This window comes from Rhea pennata, chromosome 7, assembly GCF_028389875.1.
Source record: "Rhea pennata isolate bPtePen1 chromosome 7, bPtePen1.pri, whole genome shotgun sequence".
In the NCBI taxonomy this organism is placed as follows: domain Eukaryota; kingdom Metazoa; phylum Chordata; class Aves; order Rheiformes; family Rheidae; genus Rhea; species Rhea pennata.
Genome location: NC_084669.1, coordinates 8,926,424 through 8,939,489, shown reverse-complemented (window position 1 = coordinate 8,939,489; position 13,066 = coordinate 8,926,424). Strand labels below are relative to the sequence as shown.

The window sequence follows — 13,066 nt, the reverse complement described above, 5'->3', positions numbered from 1 at the left end:
TGATCAGTATCTTTAGATTTTCAGTTTCTGTGACCGTGACTTGTTTTTAGGAACTTGAACCAATTTATGAAATTGGGGAGATGCTTAAGAATCCAGTAAAATAGACAAGGTCATTGTAGGCAAGGAAAGTCATTAAGGAAATTATTTAAACAAAATTGGTTTCAGTTGTCACCCTTGCTGTGCTAAGGATATTTCTTCAACTAAATACTTCCCCCTTTAGATCTGATGTCTCTTCTTTGCACAGACCAGTGTACTTTTTCTGAATTTGCTGTGCATTGCAGTTTGATTTAAACAAGTCAAAGAAAGCAGTTGTTACTATCTTTTTCGAATGTGTCTTTTGAAGGCCTCTTTGTAGAAGTTCTATCAGTGCTGTGAAATTTACTCTGAGCTTTAGTGGTAGCTGACTAAGTTGCCCAGGTCACCTCAGGCAACAAGATTTTTGTTTTGATGACATTGGAAGACACAGTTAAAAGGCAGTTCAAACAAATGGTGGCAGGCCTATTTGATGAGATGTATGTAAGTTAGTATTTAAATACTAAAACTTTGGCTTTTGAAATGTTTGTATTTCAGTGGGTGAGTGTATGTGGTTCCTGAGAGGCGGAGAATTTTACCATCAGCTGTGTCTGCAGACCATGTGCTTCTAGCACGTCTCCTTTGGCATATCATTCACAAAATCAGAGGCAGAGTGAACTCATCCCTCCCATTCTCCATAACTACTCTGCTGCATTGGAGCAATCCTGTGCACTAGTACTAGGCCCAATTTTGGCATGATGATTTGGCCTCTTTCTCCCTTTCCTCTACTTAAGTCTAATTTACTGGCTTTCAACTTCAGTGTGTGACTGTGATTCCAGCTGGTAGCAGGCACTGAAGCTGTGTGGCAGAAGTTCTCTTCTGTGAACAGGCTTAGTTCCTGTTTCTACTGCCTTAGCAGAGAATAGGCACTTGCTTGGAAGCTATTTTGCCTCATGCTTAAACTGAATGAGAAAAGATCATCAGGATATTTCACAACACCAACTTTGTAGATGCTGCTTTTAGCAGACGTATGATGACAGCTGTCATGTCTGGCTTGACTTTATTTCTTGATGGACCTTTGTGTAAAGAGAAGGGGATGAGCATGTTCTAGAACCTGCATATAAGAAAAATAAACCTTTCTATTTGTTTTTTTTTGTTTTGTTTTTGTTTTTGTTTTTTTCTTTTTTAAGTATGTAGGACTACACAGTACAGAGATGTCAGAGTTGTAGAGTATGCTTGTTCATTGCCCAGCTTACAGTCAGCCTTTGGGGAGTAATTCTTCCATTACAGAGTACAGACTTTGTTTTTTGGAAGAGGGTTTTGGCTTTGATGTTTCAAGATTTGGGTATTGGTGTCCACAAGTGCCTTGGGAATCTGTCAGGTAGAACGTGGCAAAAATATATTATAGCAACAAAGCAGGAAAGAGTTTAAAATGGAAGCAATGTCTGGATGTATGTTCATGCAGAAATATTTATTCCTTGTAAGAAATAAAGTCTTTTCAAATACCAAATTATGTTATTGCTCTCATTTTCAATATTTTCTTTGTGGTATAGGTACATGGAACAGGTATTTCTACCATTTTTTGTTTAGTATGTCTTTCACTAGGAGTTTCCCACCATATATTTTTCATAGAGCTGTGAAAATTAAATGTTTCACCAGGGAATGCTTGTACCCTTCTTTTGCCATTGACTGTTTTGTGCTTCCCATAACTAGGGACTAGATAAATGTAATGAATTTTTTTTTTAAAGTAAGTTGTGGTAGAACATGCATTTTATAATAGTGAAATCAGGACAATTATCTTCAAAAAAAAACCCATCATATTAGCAGTTTTTTATCTTGACAGTTCAAAAAATGGGAAGATAGTTATTAGCTGAGTATCTGACGAGTATAATATGTAGTTGTGTGTGTATGTCATCTAACAACTCTGGTTACTATTTCACACTCTCAAAAAATAATTATTTTTGCTGTCCAATTTCAATTGAAAGCATGGTTTCAAGCTTGAAGAGAAAACTGCTAACAAGTTTAGTATTTGTAGTTTTAAACTTTATTTCAGTACTTCATTGCTTCAAGATGTTTGGCATTGAAATGCAGAAGAAATCACAGGCTAAATATAACTCACAAATAAACAAACCAAATCTACTGAAATATTATACTATAGTTATGTTATGCTTCTGTAAAACCTGCAGCTGGAACAGGTAAGATTCAAAATATTTTAGTTCTTTTCTTGTGTTGTGTTATTTCTTCATCCAGTTCTAGAAGTAGTGTTGAAAGTTGCCAATAGTGTTATGACCTATACCCATGCAGTGGAAGGTAAAACAGATACGAGTAAAATGAAACCTGTCACAAATGATGCAGTCTACACTGATGTCTCCTTTTTGTTACTAGCGAGACTCTTTCCTGTCCCAAACAGGGAGGCTTTGTCCTGTGCTGGAGGCAAGAACGCTGTTATTCCAGCTCTTTAAGGCAAAAAGAGGGATGGGTTGTTTAAGGCAAATGCCTAAAGCCGTGATAACGGCAACAGCTATCAGAGGTCAAGAAAGTGTTATTACTTATCTATATAATTATCCCCCAAACTGTATTTGAAGCCTACTCAGCAAGCAGCCCTTTGAATTTATCAATCAGGCTTTAAAAAACTATCATAATATCTCTTTTTGTCTTGGCAGGTATACTCTCTGAGGTTATGCTCAACACTGAAAAACTTGGGACAAAAGTGAGAGGGAATTAGTTCTGGATATTCTGTTGCAACCTCTCATGAGGAGGGAGATCTGCTGTGGGAGGTGGAAGCAGGAGGAAGGAATGGTTGTGGTCTGCACAAGCAAAAAGACTGAGTTGCTTAACCTAACTTTTTATTATCCTGTTGAAAAAGGAAGGCAATCATAAGTACTATAAAATGAAGCAAACTTCTGTTAGTGTAGTCTTAGAGATGCTAAGAGATTTGATATGCTTTTTGTATAGAAAGCTTATTTCTTTTTCTTTTTTCCTTTTGAGGGAAGTCAAAGTTTAATTTTGAAATTATTTGAATGTGGTAACATAGCTAATAGCAGCTGGTGATTAAGATGTTATGATATGAAGTAGTTTCTGTCCAGAACAGTGTTCTTAACAAGCGTATTTTGATAGGTGGGCATCAATTGATTTAAATGTCTGAGAGGCAAAAATAGCTGCTTCCTCTTGAGAGCAGTTGGTCATTAGAAGCTTGTCTTAAATAGAAAATGAGAAATTTAGGAATAGGTGACATATGGGATTAGAGCATTTGGCTGTAACCTCAGGAAGCTTAAGTTAAAACCTTGAACTAGGTCACAAATGAAAATGAGATTTATAGTGATGTACAGTGTGAACCTGTCAAGAGTGCATTTCCTTTTTGTCATCTAAACAAGTATGCATTGTCTATATGCTTTATTTTGTGTCCCCATATATATCTTTTTTTTTTTTTTTGCATCAAATGCCAGCCTGATTTTTCTCGTAACTCTTAATTTAAAGCATAGAATCAGGCCTGCTCATAGGCAGAATTTTGGATGGCATCTATAAACTAATCTGGGCATTTCTAGTAGATGATGTCCATCTCATCTGCTTTCATCCACCTATTGTATCAAAAGTAGAAGATACGGGATATATGTGTTAGTCCAGATAAGAGCAAAGCAACTACATTTCCTGATATTTTTCCAGATCACTGGAGGATATTGTGTTATTTATATTATCTCTAAAGGGACTGATTTCAAAGTTGAGATGAAGAGGACCACTGCCACCTGCGGGGGGAGGCAAGATTCAAACTGTTCATGGGCGTAACAGTTCTGTAAAAAGCATGCAGTTCACTATTAAACTCTGTAAATTGGTTCAACTCCATTAATTTTTATGGCAACTTTCCATAAACATGTTAAGTATAAACTCATCTGTGTAAAACTAGATAGGGTAAAACCTGTTCTAGTTATTTGTAACTTCCAAACCACTGTGAATGATACCACATGTAGAGTATTAAACTGGAGAAGTTTGGAAATTTTAACTTATCCCTACTCCCTCCCCCCCCCCCCCCCCCAAAAAAAAAAAATAGTTTAGAAAACATTTTCTGACTTCCTGTAAAACCCCCGAAAACAGTCGAACCATATTTCAGTAGAACATGGGGATTTGAGCATCTGTATTATGCATCTAGGCTGTAATCACTGAGAATCTTTCATTAATACAGAATTAGGAACATTGAAGTCTGGTACAAATTTTAGAATACCTAATGAATATCTAATATATTGAGGAGCAGTAAAATGTCAGCAGAGCAACAGATGTAAGTTGCAAGAAGTTTCACTAAAGATAATCCTGATAACTTGTTAAATACTTTATATGAAGTGGTTTTGTTACTGTGTACATCAGTATTCAAAATGGCCCCTCTCAGAAGCTTTCTGCTTCTCAGTCTCTTCTGTAAAGTTTTGCTGTAATAAACTGTTTTTCATGCTGGCTGCACCCTGCTACTCACCTTCCTCATACTGTATTAGTGTCTTTGACTTTTCTGATTTTGTTAGGCTTTTCCGTCTGTCTTTTTTTTTTTTTTTTGCTTTTAGTTCTCTGAAGTACTGCTGGTTTTTTTTGGAGAGGTTCCATTATTCCAAATTCTGGGTTCATTTGTGTAGCAATAAAAATAAACAAATGCCTGATACCAGGAAAGAAAATGACATTTTTTCTTGCTTAGATTCAAGGCAATATTTTTTAATATTTCTCATATTTTAAAGAATATATTTATGTACTTGAAGATCACTCTGAACTTCTTCAAGACCAATACTGTGAAGCTACGCTTCAAATAGCTGTTATTTGCTCCATGTGTTATTTACAGCAGCTGTTAAATAAACAGTATGGTGTTAAATGAAAATGGTCCACTTGTTTGTACAATGAGAATGACTACCAGTCTTTACCTTGTCTCTTGGCTTCTGCTCATCCAGAATCCTGGAATTCAGTTTTTCAAAGAAACCTAAAATACAGCATTTTGACACATGTTCTTGCTGGAAATAAAATCTCTCTGCATGTAGAAAAAATTGAATGCTTTCTATATGTGTCAATATTTTTCCTCAGTTTGACCTAAGATTAAGAACTGCAAGCAAGAGGGGAGCCTCGTGTGTGTGCTTCTCTGATTCAGAGAGCTGTTGCCTGGGAAACAATTAGTGTAACTAGCACAAAAAACTTGCAGTATTTGCTAAATGGCTGAATGACTTGCGTTGCACTATACCTAATTAAATTCAAATATCATGGTGGGTACTTTCTACCTGCATATGTCTCTGTGAATTACTGTTTATGATTGTGCTACTGCTTCATAAGATTCTGTGTATTACAACCCAAAAACTGTTGACATACTTGGAGTAATAGAAAAATCACTGTTACAGAAAGCACGAGAGTTTTTAAGAAGTTAAACACAAACGGAATTTCATCTTCCCTGTATAGTGAATTGATTTAAGTAGAATTTCTCATGGTTTATGCAGTGTGACAAGGATTTACAATCTTTAAAATGAACAGTTACAGAGGACAAAAATATTTTCCTATTGAAAAACTGACTTTAAATGGAACTTTCTATGCAGCAGGCTCCAGATCATGCAAGCTGCATTGATCCTCTGAAACGCTACATGAGGAAAAAAAAAACAGTACTGTTTGAATTGGATTCAGAGTTCTCCCCTTCGGTAGGCATAATTAACTAGAGAAAGATGGGCTAGAGTAAGACTATTTAGTTAAGTCTTGTGGAGGAAGTTAGCAGTCAAAAGGAATGCCAGGTTGTATACAAATCAGCATCAATAAAAAGTGATAGTTTAATTTATATGCAGGAAAAATGGCTACATTAAGTACATTAAATAATTCTTCTGCCTTGTTTGCTGTGCTGGTCAGACTTCAGTTGGAGTAGTAGGTACTGTTTTGAGATGCGGAGGAACTGGAGAAATTCTAGAGGAGAAGGAGAACTAGAAGTCTAGAAAATATGATGCATGAGGAATGCTGGATTAAATTGTTTAATTCAAAGTAGAGAAGTCTGAGGGTAGATGTTTGTGAAAAGTAAGCGGAAGGAAGAAGGGAATAAGCTGTTTTCTAAGTACACTATGATTAGGTATAGAAGTAATAGGCCTAAGTTGGAGCATGAAAAAATTAAGTTGGACATTAAGAAAAACTTTCTAACAATGTGGATAAGTTAGTACTAAAATAGATTACCTAAGAAGATTATAGGTTTCTGTCACTGGAATTATTGAGAACAGATTAGACAACTGTCAGGAATGGTTTTAGTATGGTTGGTTGCATCTTGGGATAGTGTGTGTTGTAACACGGTCAGTTTAATTTTTGGGGGTGGGAGAAAGTCAAGAACCACTTAATACTACAGGTGGAAGAAAATCCTCAGGCAGTCTCATAGACTATTTCCACAATGATTTTAATTTACAACAAAATAAATCCCGAACTACCTTTAGTGTTCCTATACTACTATTATTTTCCCTATTTGGTTTGTTTTTCCTAGTCTTCATACATATGTGCCCACATTTGCTTATTTCTAGTAACTTTTAATTCCTTCGAAAGATCAGTTTAATGCCTCTAGGCATACATTAATATAGCCTGTTCTGAATGACCTGTAAAGGTCTGTGTTCTGTTGTTTCATACAGTATTACACAGCGTAAATAAGGGAGCAGGATTTTTTTGTTAGTTTGTTAACAAATTTAAGTGAAAATACATTGCTTGTATAAGATGTGTTTTGTAAGTGTGTACTTCAAGAGGAATATCTTTTTAATGCAATATTCTTTCAGTAGCTTTCGGTATGATTACAAAAATGGAATATAGAGTAGCTGTAATTTTCAGAAGCAGTAAACAAAGAAACAGAATGCTAGTTGAAGTTAAACTATAAATGAATGTTTTGGAGTAATAGAAGATAAATATATTTTAAAAAACAAGAAATTGATTTGTATCACAGCAGAAGTGTTCATGTTGCTTAAAATACTGGCTATGTTTTCATGGGGAAAAAGTTGCTATATTTTAATTTTCAGTTTACTCTTGTATTTTTTCATTGTTTCAGAGCCTTTTTTGTTTAATGTACAAGCATGAATTGAATGTTTGAATTAGCAATAGGCAATTTTACTAAAAGATCTGCTACTTTGTCAAAAGATAAAGTTGAACCTATTTAAGAGAAGAGTGGGCATACTTTTGATTAGCTGGCATGCTGCAAGTTCTTGTGAATATTCTTACCGTTTCTAAATATCACGCAACACTTTCAGTGCAAAACTGTGTGTGACATGGAAACGTAAGCACATAATTGGCATAGACAAATGTTTTCTTAATGTGTTAGATACTTATTGCATGTCATTAGTTTTTGAAGAAAGACTTGAACTGCAGTATGTTCAGTATATTCTTAATACACTGGAAAAAATTGACAGCAAGGTTCTACAATAAGTGTATAAATATAATAAAATAAAATGATAGTCCTTAGGATCTTTGTGAAGTACTGATCAGTGCTTTATGCATTAGTTTATCCGAAGGGCATAAAATACAAGCATTTAAGTGTTTTGTTTTCTCTCTATGTCATTAGAGTCACAATTTTGTCTCAGTTTATTTATCTTCAGTAATCCTTCCTTTATGGTAATACAGATGTTGCTGCTTGCTATCTCATGCAGAGAAATTGTTATACAAAAAGAGAAAAAACTGCATTTTCAATGCTCACTTTTTTGTGTGCAATACACAACATGTTCGCAGACTTCAGGTGTACTCATGTGATGTATCACTTTTGGTCTCTCCTACAGAGTATTTAATTACGCTGTCATGTATTACCAAAGAGTAAAAAAGTTAATTTTAACAAAAGTGGTACAGGCAGAAGACCCATTGCAAATGACAAAGGTCTTATGACTCTTTAATTTAGAGTAAGAGTATTAATAATTAGGAGTGATGTGACTTTGTTATGGATGTATCCATACATCCATCAGTGGCAGACACTGATTTTCCTAGATTGTAGAGACTGTGTTCCAAGATGCTTACAGTCTCATGGATAAGCAGTAGTTGCAAAAGGGGAAGGAAGATTTGTATATGTAATGAAAAAGCTTTGTGCATTAAATAACTTCTATGACTTTATCTCTTCACACTCTATTTCTATACTCATGGTTATTTGACTAGAAAGGCCTGAAGCTTTGTGCATTAAATAACTCCTATCATTTCCGCCCCCCCATCTCTTCATACTATTTCTATACTCATGATTATTTGACTAAAAAGGCCTGGTAGAAGTAGTGGTCTTCAAGAAAGATTTAAGGTACAGCACAGTTGATTTATTGTGGATACTTGACAAATACAAACAGCAGCACAGAAGAAGCAAAAATAGAATGGTCTGTGTATTTGATAGAAGGGATAGCTGGCCAGAAACAGGGCTTTGACATACACTTTGCTTAAGTGTTATGGAATCAAAGAAAAAGGAAGTTGTTCAGAATAGGAAAGACACAAGTCTTTTGTGGAATTTTTTTTCCTGAAAAGGAAATCTGCTGCTTTGGGTGTAAAAAATGCATTTATTACAGACTAAGGTACTAGTTTACTTTCCTTCTTTACAGCGAATGTATCGCTAACTGCTAAAAAGATTAAACTGTTTAATTGTAGAGCTAAGTGTATCATCTCTAATAAAAATTTCCCCATATTCCTCCAATGACCTTATTAAGAATTAGGGCTTTGTGTTGTATTATATACTTCTTAAATGGGTAAATTATGTTAAAGCCATAAAATTGGGCAGAATTTATGGAATTATCTTTAAATGACATTGTCTGCTATTGAACATGTTCCTATTTAATAAAATTGACCTGGGAGTATATACTGAATTTTAGCTAGCAGTATAATAACTTTTATTGTGTAAAATACATCTTTATATATAGATATTCATTCAGGAATCCAGGCAAAATTAGTGAAACGTTGATGTGGGTGGTAAAGTGAAGCTTTATGGATATGTATGCTCTGTTGCCAACAGGTTCCTTTATTCTTTGCTAAAACACCTTAGGTGATTGAATTAGATCTGTCTACTAGGTTATCATCAGTAAAAATGAGACATCAAATGTAGAATGAATAAACCACTCCAAAACTTTATTTTATTCAACAGTGATTATTTGTAGTATTACAAATGTGACTTATGCTTTGCTTTTTTTCTAATATGCCTGTATTATATTTCACTCTGAACTATAAAGGAAAATATGTGAGCTTTTATATCTTTTTGATAGAATCTGTCTTTTTTCATTTAGCATGTAGCAAATATTGATAGTATCACTAATCAATTGATTTATACATTGTGTTAATTTATTGATGCAGTTGACTTTTTAGAAACTATTTGCCTGTGAATTGGTAAATAAACTGTCTTAGCATAAATCACAATGGAAAATTTTGAAAGACTAATTATTGTTCATGCCAAGGTTCTCACACAAGTATTTTAATGACAACAGTTTGCAAGTAACATAACTTGTACTTTTTTTTTTAAGTAAATATGAGCTTTAGGAAGTTAACTAATTATTTTTTTTGACTTAAAGTCTCTGGTAAATATAAGTTACCAGTTTAAACTCCAACTCAATTATATTTACCATTGTATTATAACAGTGGTGTCATTCCATTTAAATATAAGTTCTCCTTTGCTTCTCTTTCAGTTGGCCAGTGTTGACTTTAGCCTTTGCATTTCTGTTATGCTTTTGACTACTAAATTAAACAAACTGTACTACCACACATCTTTTGTGTACATTATTACTAATTAACTTTGTGAGTGGCTAATCTGTTACCAATATTTCTGATATTAACTCTGTTGTACACCATCTTGTCCTCTTTCTAGAACATGGTAGGTAGTTTTATTCAACATGTGGAATGGAAATGTTCCTTGGCATGTGCTTTTCATTCCTTATAAGATTTATTAGTTGGCAAAGGTATATTAAAATTTACTGGCTCTTCCTTTGCTAGTGACCAAACATCTCTTTCATGTAGCGTGAATACATCCAATTATGTGATATATATGTACTTCGTGGATATGCCCAGAGGGGGAATTTACAGGTGGACTTGTGACTAAACAGCATGCACTCATGTCAGCCCATCTGGATTTTAGTTAGTTGACAGGGTCAATTTATGTGATTTCTTAGGAGGCTAGGTAAAAGTAATGCTGCTAATCTATGTGTTACTAGTAGGATTTGAGATTTGATAACATTTGGAGAAAAATTGTGCAAGAAGGTTCTTGATACAACTCAGGAAATTTAAAGGCATAGCAAAACAGGAGTATTGCTTTATTTTAAACAGAACAGTCCCTTTATCTTACCATTTTCCACAAACATCATAATAAAACAGTGTCATGCTCTTATTTTTCTTCAGGGAAGTGAAATAGCATCAACAAAGGTTATCTACTCTTCCTAAAGAAATCATCAGCCTAGTGAAAAGGGAAATTGTTGGCAATTTACTAGTGTCAAAGGGCTACTGTAATGAAAACAGCCCTTATAAGTCACCTTCATTATGTTATATAGCTAGCTGGAACACTGGTCAGGAATGTAAATGAATGCCAGTGATATTTTGCACTTATTGCAGCAATATAAATGTTCTGTGTCTTGCTATATAAGAAGACCTAATACTCATGTGTAAACTATATGACAGCAGTAGAATTACTTAAGTTTTTTTGACTGGAATTTTATGCAGTACAACCCTTTTCCCACAGAATGAATGAATTCAAAGTCATAAAAAAGCCCACACTCAAGCATAGGACCTGATCATGTAATCAGTTTTGCTTGGGGTCTACGAGGATTCTGCTACGGGCTAGGCATCCATATTGGTCTGATATCAAAATCAGTGATACATACCTTAGGCCAGTAAGTTATAGGTTGGTATTATGTTCATTGTTGTCCAAACAACTTAACATGTAAAACAGCAAAAAATAACTTTACCAGACGTATTTATCCTGTATATAAACATGAAAGTATCTCTTCAGATCAGCTGATATTTCTCAGCAAAAAGAAACGTTGTATAACTTGCTTGTATTTTTGCTTTCTTTAAGCAAAAGTATTTTTGCAGCCTGGCACTGAGTAGTGCTGGAGTAACTGACAAGGAACATGGTTCAGCCTTTCCATATTAAGCATCATTTGTTCTTTTCCAGCCAGCAGCAAGGGAAGTACGGGAGTTACCAGCCATGCCTCACATCTTGCATTGCATTGTTTTTGATGTGGAGCACCAGCATTTGTGTAGTACACCTTAAGAACCATCACTTTTCAGGAGTGGTATACCACAGCATTCAGACCAACTCAACATACTAGGTTTTACTAAGGGATGTTTTTGTTCAGCTATCAACTGACTGAAGTATATTTATTTTTCCCGAGTCTGTCACTTGTGTTACCAGCAGTTCTTCTGACTTTCTACCATTTTATTCAGACATGTAAAATACCTTACCAGTATCTCTTTTATGCCTAGAATATATTTCAAAGTGCAATCATTTGGACAGTTCCCCATGTTACAGCCCTTTAACCAATCTCATCAAAAAAGAGCTAAAACGATGGGGAGGAATCTCCATGCAAACTACCAGCGATTAGAATAGGGCAGCTTTTGTAATATATCTATCCATCTGTCCAGCAAGAATTAGCTTCCTTTTAAGGAGTGGTGCTTTTTTTTTTTTTGGGGGGGGGGGGTTGAGGGGGGTTTTTGGTGTTTGTTTAAATGGACTTTCTCGTAACTTCTGCTTTCTGGCTCTTATTTTTGCTTCATTTCTACATGCTAACGGTTTTATGTTTGGAACTATAAACCTCTGTTGAAAAGTGCAATTAGTGTTTGATCTGAGTTCAAATGTCTGCAATTAATTTCCAATAGACATAATAGTATTTTTTTTTTAATTCATATATATTGGGATACAACTTTAGAGATAGTAAGATAGTGGGTATTAAATTTCAGTTCAGCTGGATTCCAAGAAAGTTTAGCTGTGATTTGGTGACTTTGCTCAGCATTCCCACTGAGCTACTTACACTTAGTCTACTGTTTTATAAAGAAATTTGTTCTAATTATTCAGTGATACTTACTCTGAATCATACTGCAGTAAAAGAAATACTCGTTTCTGAGTGTGTCTAACCTTCAAAAGGATAAAATGGTTGTTTTTCCTAGTAGAGGGTGGTCACCACAGGGATGAGTTAAGGCCTGAACTGTGTAACATATTCATAAAGGGTGTGGAAAATTGGGTGAATAGTGAAGTTAGTGTGCTAAAGATATTTAGCTATTTTAGAAGGCCATTATAGTAGTAGATGATAGAACTTCATCTGCCGTTTTATTACTTGCTAGAGATTAATGTGAAGTAATAGACATGAAGGGGAAAAAGAGTCCTGATTTTACATACGTAGTAACGGATCATGAACTATCTGTTACTACACAGAAAAGAGTCCACCAGCTCTGTTAAAAATGTCAGCTTAGTAGAGATTGAAAGAGCAAATCAAATGTTAGGAAGGGAATGGAGACCAAAATGGAAATCATCATTGTGCTACTGCACAGATTCATGGTTCACTTGCAGCTTGAATACTATGTGCTCATCTCTGTGTTGCATCTCAGAAAGGGTACAGGAGAAGTAGAAAATACATGTTAAAGGCAGTAGGATGATCAAAGTTAGTTATTCCATATAAGCAGCGAAGTGAGCTAGAATTTTTCAGGTCAGAACATGGGCAGCAGATAGAAGGGAGAATTACAGTACATATCATTACATTTTGAGTGGGGCAGAGAATGGGAGCAGAGTACGGTTGTTCATCATCACTTTCAATATCAGACCTCAGGATGTCACATGAAATTGTCAGAAGACAAGCTCAAAGAGATACTTCCTTATATAGCATGTGAAATTCTTCACTGCAGGAAATTCTAGGTGTTTAAAGTTTACATGAATTTGTGTAAACAAATTCCTGGAAGAAGCATTAACCCAAAACAGAGGTTCAACCTCTGGCTGAGAATGCCCCTGAACTGTAGGTTGTTGAAGGTGTAACATATTGTGGAGTATCTGAATGTATTTAAATTCCTTCCTGCAATGGCAGGCCACTGTCTGAGTCGGGATACTGGGATATGTGGGCATGTTGTTCTGACCTTATACAGCTGTTGGTATTTATCTTGCTTA

General features: G+C 35.1%; 1 protein-coding gene across 10 annotated transcripts in view; it reads left to right on the top strand.

Moving 5' to 3' along the window:
* Window positions 1–13,066, top strand: part of ATRNL1 (attractin like 1) — a 510,466-nt gene that overhangs the window by 33,228 nt on the left and 464,172 nt on the right. The gene's annotated exons all lie outside the window — the stretch shown is intronic.